The following is a 17,468-nucleotide window of genomic DNA, read 5'->3' on the forward strand; positions in this document are numbered from 1 at the left end:
AGGTGACATGAAGTCAAAAAATAAAACATTTTTGGGGCCTAACAGTTATGTTGGGAGACAAAGATCAATAATTTTTAAAGAACTATGCATAGATAAATAGACTATAAATCATGGAAGATAGAGAACAATTGTTTAAGGAAGCTCATGAATGATTCATAGAATGTGCACCAATAGAAATTAAGAAATTCCCTGACCATGTCGTGAATGGAAAAACCTCAGAACAAAATTGATGCCTGAATTCTGTTGAATTTATCTAATGGTGGACAAACAAAATTACATGAGTGTATTTAGTCAATTTTTGAATACTATTATGGAGGACGAGCAGTTAAAGAATGAACGTCGATTGGACATATTAAGGCCAAATTTTACGATGACCTACATGGCAGTTTATTTTGCACAAGCCCTACCCTTTTACATAATATTCTTCTTGAAAAAGGTGCAATACATATTGTTGAGTACCGATGTAACACCATCCTCCCACATTTACCCAATTTAACTGGTCTGCTGGGGTAAACATCATGAAAGAGGCTACTATGATGTGATTCAACTCCCCATGTATAGTTAAGGAAGTGTACCTGACAAAACAAAACCATTTTGACCTTCCAGACATGCTACAGAACCTTCATGAGCCAACCAACCTTTCTAGGTGACCAACCCCTAAGGCAACTTGACATTTCACTGATTTGGACCCCCAACCGCTCTCATGGAAATCCATGCATGCGCCAGATACCTTCTAGTTTCTCCCATAGCAAGGCATGCCAACAAATGTGGACTTATTCAGATAGTTTTGAGCCAATGACCCCGGTTTTGTGCCACTTTTTCAAGACGAGGACTCAGGCCACTACCCAGAACATCATGAAACTTTTAGAAATCATAAATAACAATGGAATAAGGCTACTAATGTAATCATTAGTATAAGTACTTGATATGGCCCCTACTAACCATGGAAAACATTTCATCAAACATGTCACAAATATGTAATATATAGGTCATAACAACATATCTGAGCATAGGGGTATCATACTTATCTGAGATTTGTAAAGAAGCATTGTTTCTCTATCACAATAGTTGCACTATCATCTATTAGGTAATATACTCATTGTACATTTATTTGAAAATCAACACATGATGAGAGCCATACATCAATTTTGTCATAAAACATACTCATAAGCAACACATAACCAATAAAAATAACAAGGATATAACAACCTATTGGAAATAATACTGAGGGGGGGGGGGGGGGGGGGGGGGTGAATCAGTATTATCAAATTCTTTTCAATTTATACAAATATTTTCAGATCTGACTAATGAAACTTGCGTATACCTTCCAGACTTATAATTTAATATATTCTTCAGATATCGAGAACAAGAAAAATAGATACTCACACCAAAGAACACAAGATATAAGGTGGAAACCCAATGTGGGTGAAAACCACTTGCTGCAATATGTCTCTATCTTCTTTCAATTAGAAACTTCTTTTTACAATGATTTTGTACTGGTGCAGTCTTATACCAGCACACAGGCTTCAACCTACAGAAGGCTACAACCTTCTCTTTTCTTCCAGGGACCACATTTCATAAATTTTCAGACTGGATCCATGAATATCAATCAAACATCAAATAGATCTGAAATCAACCAGCTTCATTGTACAATTACTAAATCAATAACTTCTCAACACACAACAACCAGACACCAATTCAGAACCCTGAACACAGTAGTAATAGATAGAAACAGCTAAAACATATTTCAAGAAAAGTTCGCAACTTCACCAATAGAAACCTGCGGATATCCGCACCCTCTCTGTGTAAAACCTACGGATCTTCGCACCTGTGCCATCCCAAGCCTGTGGATCTCTGCTCCTGCACCGTGTCTAGCCTGTGGTTCTTCGCACCTACACCTTGTCTATCCTGTGGTTCTCTGCACCTGCGTCAGATCTAGCCTGTGGTTCTCCACTCCTGCACCATTTCTGCTATGCGGGTCTCCACACTTGCGCTGTGTCACACCTGCGATCCTGTGAGTATATATAATTTATCAGACTTCAAGTATACCCTAGACTATCAGATTTATAGATTTGATCATGTGCCACAGAGATCTCGACCCATCGGTAGATCTGTCTTCTAATGCTCAGGTTTCTCCTTGATTCAGGTCCAACTATAACTCACCAACCGATCTTGTTCTTCTTAAGATATTCAACACATGAGTGCCCAACCAAATGATCTCCTTTACTTTTTATAGACTAGGCCTTACTCAAACCATGGTCCAAAACCATAGAGATCCAATACTAGGGACCCAAAACCTGGGTTCAATACTTTAGAAGCAAAACCACATACCAAAACCATAGGATCAAAAATGTCGGACTAAATACCATGGACCAACCATAAGATTTCCCACGTGTGCGTGTTTTTCTCTGCATGAAAGTGGGTGTACTTTACGACCGCACTTTTTGTTCGGTACACCTGTGGATATGTCTGCATCTTTTGTTTGACGCGCCTGTGTACCTCCGTGGATTCGTAAATAGGAACCTGCGGGTATCTCATTTTCTTTTATTTTGAGAGCCTGAACTTGTGATCTGCAATTTTGAGCGAGTTTCCATCAAGGACAACACTTATGCCATCGAGTCAAACCTGTGTCACAATGCCAACAATCTCCCCCTTTGGACTTGATGGCAACCCAAAGTCACTCAAAGTATTTTCTCCCCCTTTGACATCAAGGGAAAAGGGCTATGCTCCCTCTGAGTACATGTTGAAATCTCTGCTCAGCTGTGCTGTTCAAGCTCCCCCTGACATATATGCAAGATATGCAAGAAGATGATCTACAAAAGAAATATGACTTTATACATCATAACTGACCTTCCTATCACCAAAGACTCATACATACGACTCCCATAGGAATATGACATTATCCATGCCAGGCATAGTGGGGCAACCAAGATAGGCCATTACATGACCTTGACAAAAGAAAGATAGAGACAAAATATCAGTAGCATCTGTCAAGCACTATTCAGATCAGTATCCATGTTCTCCTTCTTCACTTTCTCCTCCTGAAATCAAGACAACTGAAGAATTGAACCAAGATCTTCTATGATAATGCCAACAATGCATTATTAGAAGAATATATGCTCCCCCTGAACCTGTGCCAGATTGTCTCTGACAGACCCATATCGGACTCTTCATCCTTGCTCTTCTTCAAGTCGACTGTACCCACATAAACTAGCATATGTACATGTATACCCCATATGAAACTCGCGTACAACCAACAATCTCTGAAATAGACAAGATTCAACAACAAGATGATGCATCAACTACCCCAAACTTTTGTCTGAGGTATTCAAAGTTCTCCCTGGGCAGTGGTTTGGTGAGAATATCAACAACTTGTTCCTTAGAGGGAACATACTCCAATTTGACCTTTTGTTCAAGCACTTGTTCTCAGAGAAAGTGATACTTGATTGGTATGTGCTTAGTCTTTGAATGCATGACATGATTCTTTGAAATACTGATTGCACTTGTATTGTCATAGAAAATAGAGATAGGTGGAGGTGATTTGAAGATATTGCAATGTTTGCATCATCCAAAGGAGTTGTGTGCAGCAAGATGCAGTAGCTACATATTCTGCTTCAGCTGTAGATAATGCAATAGAGCTTTGTTTCTTGCTGAACCAAGATACTAAACTAGGACCCATGAAGAATGCACCACCACCAGTGATTTTCCTGTCATCCACGCTTCCTGCCCAATCCGCATCTATGTATGCATGAAGTGTGAGATCTGTACCTCTAGGATACCATAAGCCATAGCTTTTAGTTCCTTGAAGATACTTGAAAATTCTCTTAACTGCCTGATGATGAGTTTCTTTTGGATTTTCCTGAAACCTTCCAACTATTCCCACTGCATGCATAATGTCTGATCGGGTACCTGTTAGATAGAGCAGACTACCAATCATGGATCTATAGGTTGGTTGATGTACTGCTGCCGATTCATCATTTTCGTTGAGGCTGCATCCTGTCACCATAGGGGTACACACTGGTTTCGAATCCTCCATCCCATATTTCTTCAAGATCTGCTTGAGATACTTGGTTTGTGATAGAAAAATACCGTCTTTGTTTTTTTGGACTTGTAAACGAAGAAAATATGTGAGCTCACCAAGCATGGACATTTCAAACTCCTTTTGCATCACCAAGGAAAAATTTTGAATCATGTCTTCTTAATTGCTGCCAAAGATGATATCATCAACATACACAACAAGTATTAGCAACTTTTAATTGTCAACCTTTATATATAGATTGCTATCAGTTGATCCTTTTATAAAGCCTTGTTGATGGAGGTACTTATCCAACCGATAATACCACTCCCTAGGAGCCTGTTTAAGGCCATAGAGAGCCTTTTTGAGTCTGCATACAAGTTTTGGATCATTTCCAAGAATAAACCCATCTGGTTGTTCAATATATAATTCTTCCTCCAAGTCTCCATTGAGGAAGGCATACTTCACGTCCATTTGAAATAGTTTGAACTTCTGAAAGCTAGATAGAGCAAGGAACATCCTTATAGCCTCAAGTTTGGCAACTGGTGCAAATGTTTCTTCAAATTCTATGCCTTCTTGTTGTGCATACCCTTTACAAACAAGTCTTGCCTTGTTTCTAACCACATACCCATTTTTATTCAACATATTTTTGAAGATCCAGTTTGTCCCTATGACATTCTTATCTTTTGGTCTAGGAACCAACTCCCAAGTATTATTCTTTTCAATCTGCTCGAGTTCTTCCTCCATGGCCTTGAACCAGCACTCATCTTTGCAAGCCTCTCTTACATTCTATGGTTCAGTGGAGGAGAGCAATGCCAGATAACTTGAAGCTTCTGAAATGGTTCTCCTTGTTTGTACCTGCCACTTTCTGCCCCAAAATTTGAGATTCTTGATGATTCTTCTGAACGTATCTGGATCGAGTCTTTTCTTCTATCCTTATTTGTTCTTCTGGTGCCTCATGGGTTTCTTCTTCATCATGAATCTGATTTTATGTTGACGGATAGTCTTCACCATCTTCGAAATCTTCAGATTTTACCTGCCTAGGAGTGTTTCCTTCTTCATCAACCACCACATCAATGCTTTCAAAGATTTTACCAAGTATTTTATTATAACATTTGTAGGCTTTGCTGTGGGGAGAGTAGCCAAGTAAGATGCCTTCATCTGCTCTAGGTTCAAACTTGCCAATATTTTCATTAGTCCTTTTAATGTAGCATTTGCTTCCAAAAATTTTGAAGTATTTTACCGTGGGAGTCTTACCATACCAAAGTTCATGAGGAGTCTGAGTGCTGTTTACCCGGACGTTTGTCTTGTTGAGAATAGTAATAGCGGCAAATGCGGCTTCACCCCAGAAGGTTGCAGGAGTTCCAGACTCATCAAGCATAGCACGAGCCATTTGTTGAACTATTCTGTTCATCCTTTCCACAACTCCATTCTGTTGAGGAGTCCTTGTAGCAGAAAATTCCCTTCTTATTCCATGTTCTTCACAAAAATTGAAAAATTCATCTGAGGTAAATTCCCCTCCTCGATCAGATCTGAGGCATTTTATTCTGCGATCTGATTGGTTTCAACCAAAGCTTTGAATGACTTGAACTTTTCGAAAGCTTCATCTTTATATTTCATGAGTCCTATCCAACACATCCTTGAAAATTCGTCAATGAACAATATGAAATACTCTTCTCCTCGAGGTGACCTCTTCCTAGTTGGACCACATATATCGATGTGGACAAGTTCAAGTGGCATGCTAGCTGATCCTTCCTTCTCAGGGAAATTAGTTCTGGTTTGCTTACCAAATTGACATGATTTGCATATTGTATTGTTTGGAATTCTGATGTCAGGAAGATCACGAACTGCTTGATATTTGCATGCTTTCCTTATCTGAGAGAAGCTAAGATGCCCCAGTCTTTTGTGCCATAGCCAGTGTTCATCATTCTTGATTAAATAGCATTGTTGTTGTTCTCCCTTGAGTACATATAAGTTATTAGGAGTTCTTATGCCTCTGATCACTATATTTCTTGTATCAAGCTCACGAACAATACAACCATTTGATCGAAATATTACCTCAGTTCCTTGATCACACATCTGACTGACACTCAATAGATTATGCTTTAAGCCATCAACATACATAACATTTCCAGCCTTGACCTTTTCTTTCAAACGAACAGAACCTTTACCTTTTATGAATGCAGGGGTGTCATTTCCAAATGAGACCTTCTTTTCCTTTTCTAAGGCACTATATGACTGAAGTTTTTCTTTATTACCTGTCATATGTTTCGAGCATCCACTGTCGATGTACCATTGATTTTCCTGTCCTTCCACATATAAGGCTATCCCACATCTTTCTGGTTGCGTTTCTTTCTTTTTCCATATTTTGGAACTCAATGAAGCTTGCTCTTTCTGAGTTGTTTGCCGAAACCTGCTTCTGCATTCAGAATCTTCATGACCGAAGTTGTTACAAATAGAACATTCTATTTCATTTTCAAGAGCTGAGAAGTTATTGTAGGTTCTTTTCATGATTCCTGTCATACTCCTTTGTTTTTGAGCTTCCCTAGTCATGATGGTCTTGTAGGCAACACAATGAACAACTTTATGACCAAAGTTATGACAAGAGAAACATTGGCCATTGAAGAAATTCCTACGATTATCAAATCTACCAACCATATGATTGTAGTTTCCATCCATTCTTGAGCCAAATTGAGAATGAGTTACCTGTGGTTGTTTGAAGCTTTTGTTCATCCTTGAAGTAGATTTCCCCCGAGCAAATTGTCCCTGATTTACCTGATGATCTGCATTATGCTTTTGTTGTCGATTGTCAGCTTGTTCACTTCTCCTTGCTACATCAAGATAACTTTTGGAGGTGGATGGCTTCTGCAGTTTCTTCTGAGCTTGAGATGCTTTTTCGAAATACCCTAGACCTGTCTTGACTAGAGGAGAACGCTGCACATTGATAATCTCATCTAGAGTTTCAGATCCTTTAGAAAATCTGAGATTAAGGGATTTTGTTTTCTCAATTTATTTTCTAAGCCCCACAATTTCACATTCTAACTTTCCATTGTGTTTATCCTTTTCGGCAAGTTGGAATGTTAGAGTATCTATAATCATATTCTTTTCTTCTAAACAAACTTTAAGTTTAGAAATTTCTTCATAAAGACCTTCTTCATTTGTAGCATCAAAGAAATCATCATCTTCAAAAGCCATCAAAAGTCTATCATCATTACCTTGTTCATCTTCATCACTATTTGACAATCCATCACTGTCTTCATGCGTATAATAGCTCTTCTTATTTACATTCTGTTTTCTGTTCCATCTAATAGGTTCCTTACCTTTGTCCATTTATCTTTATGAGGAGATTTTGCAGCATAATGACCGACTCTTCCACAAGAAAATCATTTGAAAGGCAACTTACCTCTGAATCTTCCAGATCCCCATTGAAGGTTCTTGACAAAATTTGATTCTTCCTCATCTTCTGTCATATGTCCTGACTCATAGTAATCTCCTTTTCCTGAAGCCTTGAATGCAGCTTCACTCCTGTCTGATGGTCCTCCTTTTCTCATTTCGTAAGTAGTTAGAATTCCATGCAACTGTGACATGGTAAGGCTCTGTAGATTCTGCTTTTCTTCTATGGTAGAAACTTTTGAATCAAAATTAGGAGACAAAGATCTTAGAACCGTTTCAACCAAAAGAAGTTCTTTAATTTCTTCACCCAAGTTTTTCATACAATTTACAATCTCATCTATACGTAGGAAATAGCTAGCCACACTTTCATCATTATGCATTCTGAGACTTTCATATTGAATTCTAAGGGTTTGTAATTTTGCTCGTTTACCTGTTCATATCCTTCATAGCTCAGAACGGTCTTGTCCCATATTTCTTTTGCGCTTTTGAGCTGCATAACCTTGACAAATTCTGATTGAGATAGACTTCCTAATAGAGTATTGACAACTTTTTGCATTTGTTTCATACTGCTTCTTACCAGCTGCATCTGTAGGAGTTTTTGATGGAAATGTGTATCCCGTTTCCACAATATCCCAAACTTCTGTACCAAGGGATTGAAGATAGGCAATGATTCTTACCTTCCACTAGACGAAGTTTCTTCCATCAAAAATCGGTGGCCTGATAGATGCTTCCTTTTCGTAGTTGTTCATGATGATAGATCTTCCTTCAAGCAATCAACCTTTTCCTGAAGGACCTGCTCTGATATCAATTGTTGGAAATAATACTGAGGGGGAGGGGTGAATCAGTATTATCAAATTCTTTTCAATTTATACAAATATTTGCAGATCTGACTAATGAAACTTGAAAATACCTTCCAGACTTATAATTTAATATATTCTTCAGATGTTGATCATTAATCTGTGAGTCAGAACCATATAATAGTAAATAGGAACAAGAAAGATAGATAGTCACACCAAAGAACACAAGATATAAGGTGGAAACCCAATGTGGGTGAAAACCACCTGCTGCAATATGTTTCTATCTTCTTTCAATTAGAAACTTATTTTTACAATGATTCTGTACTGGTGTAGTCTTATACCAGCACGCAAGCTTCAACCTGCAGAAGGATACAACCTTCTCTTTTCTTCAAGGGACCATGTTTCATAAATTTTCAGACTAGATCCATGAATATCAATCAAACATCAAATAGATCTGCAATAAACCAACTTCCTTGTACAAATACTGAATCAATAACTTCTCAACGCACAACAACCAGACACCAATTTAGAACCCTGAACACAGCAGTAATAGACAGAAATAGCTAAAACATATTTCAAGAAAATTTCGTAACTTCACCAATAGAAACCTATGGATATCCGCACCCTCTCTATGTAAAACCTGCGGATCTTCGCACCTGCGCCATGGCAAGCCTACAAATCTCCGCTCCTATGCCGTGTCTAGCTTGCGGTTCTCCGCACCTGCACCTTGTCTATCCTATGGTTCTCTGCACCTGCGTCTAGTTTGGCCTGCGGTTCTCCACTCCTGCACCATTTCTGCTATGCGGGTCTCCGCACGTACGGTCCTGTGAGTATAGATACTTTATCAAAATTCAAGTATACCCCAAACTATCAGATTTATAGATATGATCGTATGGCACAGAGATCTCGACCCATCAGTAGATTTGTCTTCTAATGCTTAGGTTTCTCCTTGATTCAAGTTCAATTATAACTCACCAACCAATCTTGCTCTTCTTAAGATATTAAACACATGAATGCCCAGTCAAATGGTCTCCTTTCCTTTTTATAGACTAGTCCTTACTCAAACCATGGTCCAAAACCATAGAGATCCAATACTAGGGACCCAAAACCTAGGTTCAATACTTTAGAAGCAACAACGGACCAAAACCATAGGATCAAAAATGTCGGACTAAATACCATGGACCAACCATAAGATTTCCCACATGTGCGCGTTTTTCTCTGCATGAAAGTGAGTGTACTTTACGACTACACTTTTTGTTCGGTACACCTGCGGATATGTCCGCATCTTTTGTTCGACGCGTCTGCGTACCTCTGCAACTTCGTAAACAAGAACCTGCGGGTATCTCATTTTCTTCTATTTTGAGAGCCTGAACTTGTGATCTGCAATTTTGAGCGAGTTGCCATCAGGGACAACACTTATTCCATCGAGCCAAACCTGTGTCATAATTCCAACACAACCATTATAATCACATATGAACAAGTATATTTACACATGAAATAACAAGGAGAAAAAACTATTGACCGAATGCAAGGAAACCAGGTATGTGAATTACACAAACCACTCGGCCATAGATTGGCTGAACCAAATATTTATTTCCGGTAATCACCCGAGTGCCATATTCCAAGCATAAATGTGGGACTCAAAATCAAACCAAGCCAAGTTTCCTCAGGATTTACTGAAATAACCATCCGATCACTACGCCCTAAAAAAGCATGGATGCCATCGGATTTCTCCACCTACACTGTGAAGAATTTTCTATCTCCTAGTCTCTAGGCCTTACCATATATCTCACCATTCACCAGTCTAGGATTCCTAGGTGTAATCAAGACTCCACCCTCTAGGCTTTACCATATATCCCACCATTCATTGGTCAAGGATCCTAAGCCTGATCAAGGGCACATACCTCTATGATATACCTTATATCCCTCCATTCACCGATCGAGGATACCTAGGCCCACTAAGGCACACAAAATCTGGCTTTATCGCAATGCCACCTTCTCCAGTCTAGGGATTCCTAGGCCTTGTGTTGTTTCTTTCAGAGACCACCTCACCCAGTTTCAAAACAATCTGACAATCCAGCTCAACCAAATACAAGAGAACCCACCACACCATGGCTATCCAGAAATGGAATGCAAGGTTGAAGAACACTCTCACACCTAGAAAAACCCATGCCAAAGACAACAAGAGAACCAAATACACACATGCATGTACCATGCATGCCAAATCTAGTAAGTAAATCACACATGCAAATCGATACTTGTAAAAAATCCCACTGTAGCTACTAGATGTTGTTCTTCCTTAATTGATATTTTCTTTCCTTTACTCTCCTTGATCCAATGCTAAAGTTTGCCAAGAAAACTCTAAGTTTCCAAGAGTGAGAGAGAGAGAATAAAGAGAGATACAAAACTTAATTGAAAAAAAGGTACCAAATGATCCTCAGGAGACTTTTTATTCATGAGGCCTTTATTTTCATCAATTTTACATTATTTTCCTTCAGTTTCCTCCTCACCTGCAACCTGTGACCTTTCACCTTCCTTTTCTCCTAATTTCCATTATTTTCATATATAAAATGTCAATTAATGCCTCATGCCTTTCAAAAGCCTTTTCCATTTCCTTTGCCAATTTCCTTTAGTCATAATAAACCAAATAAACACCCCACTAGGATGTTTTGCCCAAAATTCAACTTGGAATACATGTCCCATGACCTTCGTTATTATTTTACCTTTATTAACTTTATTTACATGGAATTTTGAATAGGGTTTTTACATAACCCTCTCCCTTGGGGGAACACCGTCCTCGGTGTTCAATGACACCTATAAACTAGTTAACCACTAAAAACAAAACACATTGCCTATGGATCTTTATAACCCAACTCGTTGTAGTTTTTACAATGACCATTGCTAAAAACATGACAACCATACCATTTACTGGAGCTTTATATCACAAATCATTATGGTATTTATAGTAACAACCACATATTATGGCTATTTGCTTTGACCAACAAATAATCATATTGTTCATGGAACTTTATAACTCTAGCTCGATATAGTATTTACAATTATATACACATTGTTGTAGCATCCATCATCATTTGAATTTCATTTTCAATATTATCACAAAAAATAAAAAATAAAAGTTAAATATTATGTTTAAAAAATCAAAAGAGAGTTTGAAAGTCCGAAAACAACAATTTAATTTATATATTATTGACAACATTCTAATCCAATATAAGGTGGGGCCCCGACTCAAATATTAAAGTTCGAGCAGTATCATAAGATATAAGAAAGTGAGGGCTCAAGAGGCTGGAAAAGTGCTCTGCGCGGGAACAACGAGCACGACTTATAACTCAAGCTCAACCCCTACAGTTGACCATGATGTCAAGGTATTTGAATGAGATCTACAGCCTGAGATAATTGTGGGGGTCTAAGCTTGATGAACCTCCCGTACACTCCCTACACCCGCAGCGGGCAATCCCCATTGTTTCACTCCATCTCATCTCCTCCACGTCATCCGCCACCCTCATTCATTACTGTCCACCTCATCTACCACACCCCGTCACCTCATCTGCCACTCCATTAATTAGTTACATTAATTATAGGATTTCCCTCTGTTTTGATTATCATATATATAAAATAAAAAACTCCATTGCATTAGTCTTTTGTTTTTAATACTAGGCAACCTCACATCCAGTTTGGCAGTCTTAGTCAGCAACCGTCCCAACAATTGTCATCAGCAACTGTCACTAGCAACTGTCATCTGCAGACACCATGGCGTTCTTCCTCAGTCATCCATACCCCATTAATGGATGTCGAATGTGATATTTTTGACACCCTCTGCACAATTAAGCATCTTTCACTATATCAAGAGGTCATTCTTAACCATAAAAAGTCTCCTATATTCATGGCAATGGTTAGGTTAGGTGTTTTAGCTATTTTTGTCCCTAGGACTCATTTATTCCTTGAATTTATTAGTGGCTAGCCTCAACAATGTACCCCAAGAAGTGTTTTTAATGAATCAGTCCGGGGAGAGTGTTTCTCAAGTAACCTCACAATTAATACACCAGGCTTTGAATTACCCTGTGTTTGGAACCTACACCACCTTTACTGAAGAGTCTTTGATTTCATATTATGATAACATGTCTCCTTAGGAACTTTCTCATGTTACCTCTTTCCTGGCTCCTAAATTTGGTCAATTTTCCCTAGATGGGAAACTCTTCTCTTTAGAAACTTTTGCAGTTGATATAAGACCTGTTTTGTAAGTAATTTCTAAGATTCTAGGAAAAGAAGACTCCAAGCAGGTTGATAAAGTAGTGTTGGGATTTTTCTCTTTGATGATCAAGCCAAAGATAGTACTAGACACTCCAGCATTTTGGGTATATACTATCAATACCCAATTTATGAATTTACCTCTCACTGGGTCCATCAAGTTTCCTTCAGTTATCACTTATTTATTTTTGTACCAAAATGCTAAACATTTTTCAGATTTGGGACTAAATGTTGTTGACATCAATAAAAAGAAGTAGCCAGTTGTATTCTGGACAGAGCTGATAAGGTGTGATCCAGGAGATAGTGGTTTATTTGAGTTCACTTCTTTATACCTTCCAGTGGCTTATAAAATCTTGAACAGAACCTTGCCCCCAACTTTTCTTCCTAAAGCTCAAGAATTTCTTCAATTGAGTAAGGATGTGAGATGTGGAGATTGGTTCATCTTTGAAGAGCATGCAGATATTAGGCTTTATGGAGCCTCTGTTAAGCCTTAAAGGTTACCCAAATTTGTGCCAATGAGGCTTTTTGCCCATGAATTTATCAGGTAGAGATTGAATGTAGATCAAGTTCACTTTGTTCCTATGAAGAAAGGATTTTTCTTTAAGTTGCCTAAAGTAGTGGGACCCTTCATTGTAAACACCAGACAGGTTGCCCAAGAGGTTGAGATATTGTTGAATGACATGTTTCTTTTACAGGTGGTTGAGTGGGATTATGACCCTCATCAAATTATTTCAAAGAGAATACTGGAGAATGGATGTTTAGCCTTTGTACATGAAAGTAGACCTGAAATAGAGAAATTGGCAAATGGAGGTTTGCAAAACACTCAATGGACAGAGATTGAGACCCCTAGCATTATAGAAAAAGGTGTCAAAAGGGCTAGAGAAGAAGTTATTGATCTGGATGAGGAAAAATTTGAAGCAACAAAAAGGGCCAAGCTTCAAGATGCAATGTCTTCAGCAAAACCTGGTTTGGTGATTGAGTTAGGAGAAACACAAGGTGCCCCAGCCTCCCCATCTTCTAGAGAATCTGTTCATGATCAGGTTCCTTTAATTCAAAGTATGTTTGCTCATATAGCCAAGAGAAATCAGAAGGTAAGGTTAAATAAGGAAGCTCAACCTGAGTCTCAAGTTGCTCCTAAACAAACTAGATTTCTATCTTCTATGGATTTGGAGAGAAGCCAACTTAAAATTATTTTTTGTCATCCTAGTAAAATATTAGTGGGGTCCACTAGTAATTTCAAGACTATGAATTTAACTGTTGACACTCACAAGCTTCTAATGCTTGACAAGATCAATTTTCACATGAAAACTGGGAAATTGATCGTAAATGATCTACATAAAACAAATGCAGCAACTGTTAAAGCAAAAAAAATTCCAAATAAGGTAATTCAACAATTAAAGTTGGAGAAAGCTAACTCCAGAGCTTTGAATGCACAGGTGGATGAACTGAAGAAAATTATCATAAAAATAGGTGTCAATCCTGATGACCAACTTGCCATTAAGAAATTATTGCAATCTGCTAAGTCAGATATTGGGGTTTTGAAAAAGAATTCGAATCTATCTACAGGTGAGAATCCCATTGTTGTAGGGATAGCTGAAGTGGAAAATGAAAAGGAAAAGCTCCTGCAGAATGTGTTGCAGAAAACTGAAGAAGTTTATTTACTTAAATAATCTTTGGACAAGCTGCAACGACACATAGACACTCATGTTTGTATAATAGTGATGCCAGCTAACACAGATGATCCAGCAGCATAGGTTTTACAGTTGGGAACAAAGCTTAAAATGGTTGAGCATGATGTAAAGAAAGCCCAAAGAGAGTTGGAAACAACTTGCAAGCTATTGAATTGAGTGAAGAAGAAGCAAGAAGGGAGAAGGACAAAGAAGTACAGGGAAGATCTTCTAAGGGATGAAGATGAAATCAAAAGGCTAAAGGAGAAAATGAAGAGCAATATGTCCTTAATTCAAGCCAGGGAAATCCTATGGGATGAAGTCATTGAGGTTATCAAGGGCATTTGGGAATTTCTTGTTATTATATCTAAAGAGAAAGCACTAGTCTGAGACATGGAAGAGGTAGTCATGAAAAATAAACAAAAAGATTTAGAGGGATCAAATTTTTCAAAGAGGATGATATATTTCATTAATTCTAAATCCACTGCAAAACTGAAGGAGCATGACATTCCAGACAGAACATTGTGTGCAATAGATTTCAATAAGATGAATGTCAGAAATATTTATAGGAATACTATTGAGAAGAAGATAAATGAGATGAAGGATGAAATTTCCAAGTTTAACATCCTGTTTGATAAAAGTGTTAGAGCTAGACTTCTTTCTTGTTGGGATCTACAAGGAAACTTACTGCCATGGAAGACATATGAGACTTTTCTAGTTGAGGTAAAGACAAAAGTTGATAACACTCATGAAAAGAGAACAGTATTAAAGGGAGCCACCATTGTGAACTACCTTAACAAATATTTTAAGCTTATATGGATGGTGAAGACTTTGTTTATAGATAAGCCTACTTATAGTAGGATTACAGCCTGTAGAATAGCACTTGACAAGTTAGAGGAAGAATCAAAGTGAAATGTACCACTATGGAGGAAATGCAAAGAATGGATGATAGAGCAGACCAAAGAGGCATCAGCGGGACCATGTACTCAAGCCACAGATTAAAACAACTAGTAGCAATCACCAATCATACTTTAATTTTTGTTACTTCATGTTATTTTATTTCTTGGGAAAAATGAGGTGTCTTTTACCCTATAGTGTAATATTTTATAATGACTTTTTAGACAGTGAGAAGGTAGATAAGCAGTTTGACAGTTTTGGAAGTTACCAACTATCCCATGATGTATAAAAAGAAGAAAAATTATAGAAAAAGGGTCCTAATTTTGAAGAACTTGGAGACTATGCTATTGTATTCTTGATAAACTGATGATTAATGAAAGAATCAGGAGTTTTCCACACAGCGTTGGGTATGATTTTGTAATTTCTCTGTTATGTGTCATCATGTTTCTTCCCTTCTTTAAATATGGTAATGAAGCTACAGGTCTTTGTTTACTTATGTGAATAAAGTTAAAATTCCTTAAAAGAGAGCTCCTATATTTAAAGTTCCTAATCTATATTTCTTCTAGGTTACAAATAATATTTCTTGTCAAATACAACATATTATGTTTAATTTCTCAAGGTATTCTTCACATGACATTTATATCTAGCATCACATGGCATTTTTTAGAATTTCATATCAGCTAAATATTAAGGGTTAAAAGTTAGGTCCTTCAGGTCCTTCACATGAGGATATATTATACAAATAAGTGACATGCATAATAAAATTTAATGTCTTAAGCACAATTTCTACATAGCCAGGAAATTGGTTTCTTAAGGAACAACATTAATTGGCATCGTTGCCGGGAAACAAAAGCAAGAACATCTTTCCTTGGGTTTTTAAGATTTTCCTCTGGTTGTTAAATGAGGAGGAAATATTTGGATGTATTGAACAAAAAATAACAACTCTGGCTTCAAAAAGGCCTCATATGAGGTCAGATACCTCACAGCAGAAAGCTCAAGCCCTTTCAGACCCTGAGAGATTAGTTTCCAAGAGGGTTGGAAAGCCAAAAACTCCATTTACACCAAGTCCTACACTATTTGCACCTGGAAGCAGTTCAACACATCTTTCATCCAAACCTTCACCTTTTTTTGATCAAGAACTACCTTTTACATCCACTTCATTTCAAGAACCCAACTGTCAAGAACGTTCTTTAGAGTCTGTTTCTTTCTCAGTATTCAAAAATATATCTCCTATAGTTGTTCAACCTGAACCTATAACTAAATTTCCACCTTTTCATAGTTCATTTACCCCTCAGAAAGGTTCTACATATGCTAGTACTCAAGGTTCAATAAGTTTAGGTGCAAACATGGCAACACCTGCATTCTTGTTGAATAGGTGTGCACCTATTCAATTGCCTTAGCAATGGAATCCAATGCCTTAAGAATATCTAAAAGAATTTCCTCATTTTTCAGGGGAAGATGAAAAAACAACAGAGAAGCATATAGTTGTGTTTTGTAATTTTGTAGAAAATCTCAATGTTGAGCACCTGGATGTTGTTTTAAGACTTTTTGTGCAATCCTTAGATGGTGAAGCAAGAAAGTGGTTTAAAGGGATTCCTAATAACTCTATTCCTACATGGGAAGAAATGGAGTGCCAGTTCACCCAGAGATGGGGAGAGAAATAAGATCATGTGTATTCACTTACAGAGTTCAATTCTATTAAAAAGAAATCAGATGAAAGTGTTATTGATTTCATTAGAAGTTTTAATAAACTTTACAATAGTCTTCCAGTGGAGATCAAGCCCCCTCCTACTGGTGCAAAAATAAATTTTGCAGGGGAATTTGAATCAGATTTTGGGTTTACATTAAGGGAAAGAAGATCCGCAACCCTTGATAAAATCAAAACTGTTGCTTTAGAAATAGAAGCAAATCTTGTGGCTGTAGGTAAAGCACCAGAGGCACAACCTACCTAAGACAAGGGAAAGACCAAAGTGGAATCCTCTCAAAGTCAAACATCAGAGGATATGAATAATGTGATTGAAAATTTGTCTAGTAAATTGATTAAACTAGAGTTGGAGAGTAAGAATTCTCAAAGGCAAGTACAACAAAATAAAAATGTTAATCCCCAATATAGAAGACAACCTCTACAGATTTTTGTAGAAGGAAAGAAAAGACCAAGATTAGGTTCAAGCACTACTTTACTTAGAGGCAGATCCTGATGAAGTACCATAGCATTCCAAGGATCATGATGATCATATTTCCACATTGTATGCATGAGATGAACATGAACTAGGTGTTGAGGGAGAAGAATATACAGAAACAGATGCCATTTATGATGAAAATGAAATTGATGAATACTAGAAGCAATTTACCTATTTTATGTAGGCAAAATTACATAAGAAATATGACTTGAGATCAAGGAAAAGATCTAGAATTCAAGAAAATGAAGGTGAG

The sequence above is a fragment of the Pinus tabuliformis genome, chromosome 5_1 (assembly GCF_031772625.1).
Source record: "Pinus tabuliformis cultivar Carrire ecotype Pingquan chromosome 5_1, CPIR1, whole genome shotgun sequence".
NCBI classification, from domain to species: domain Eukaryota; kingdom Viridiplantae; phylum Streptophyta; class Pinopsida; order Pinales; family Pinaceae; genus Pinus; species Pinus tabuliformis.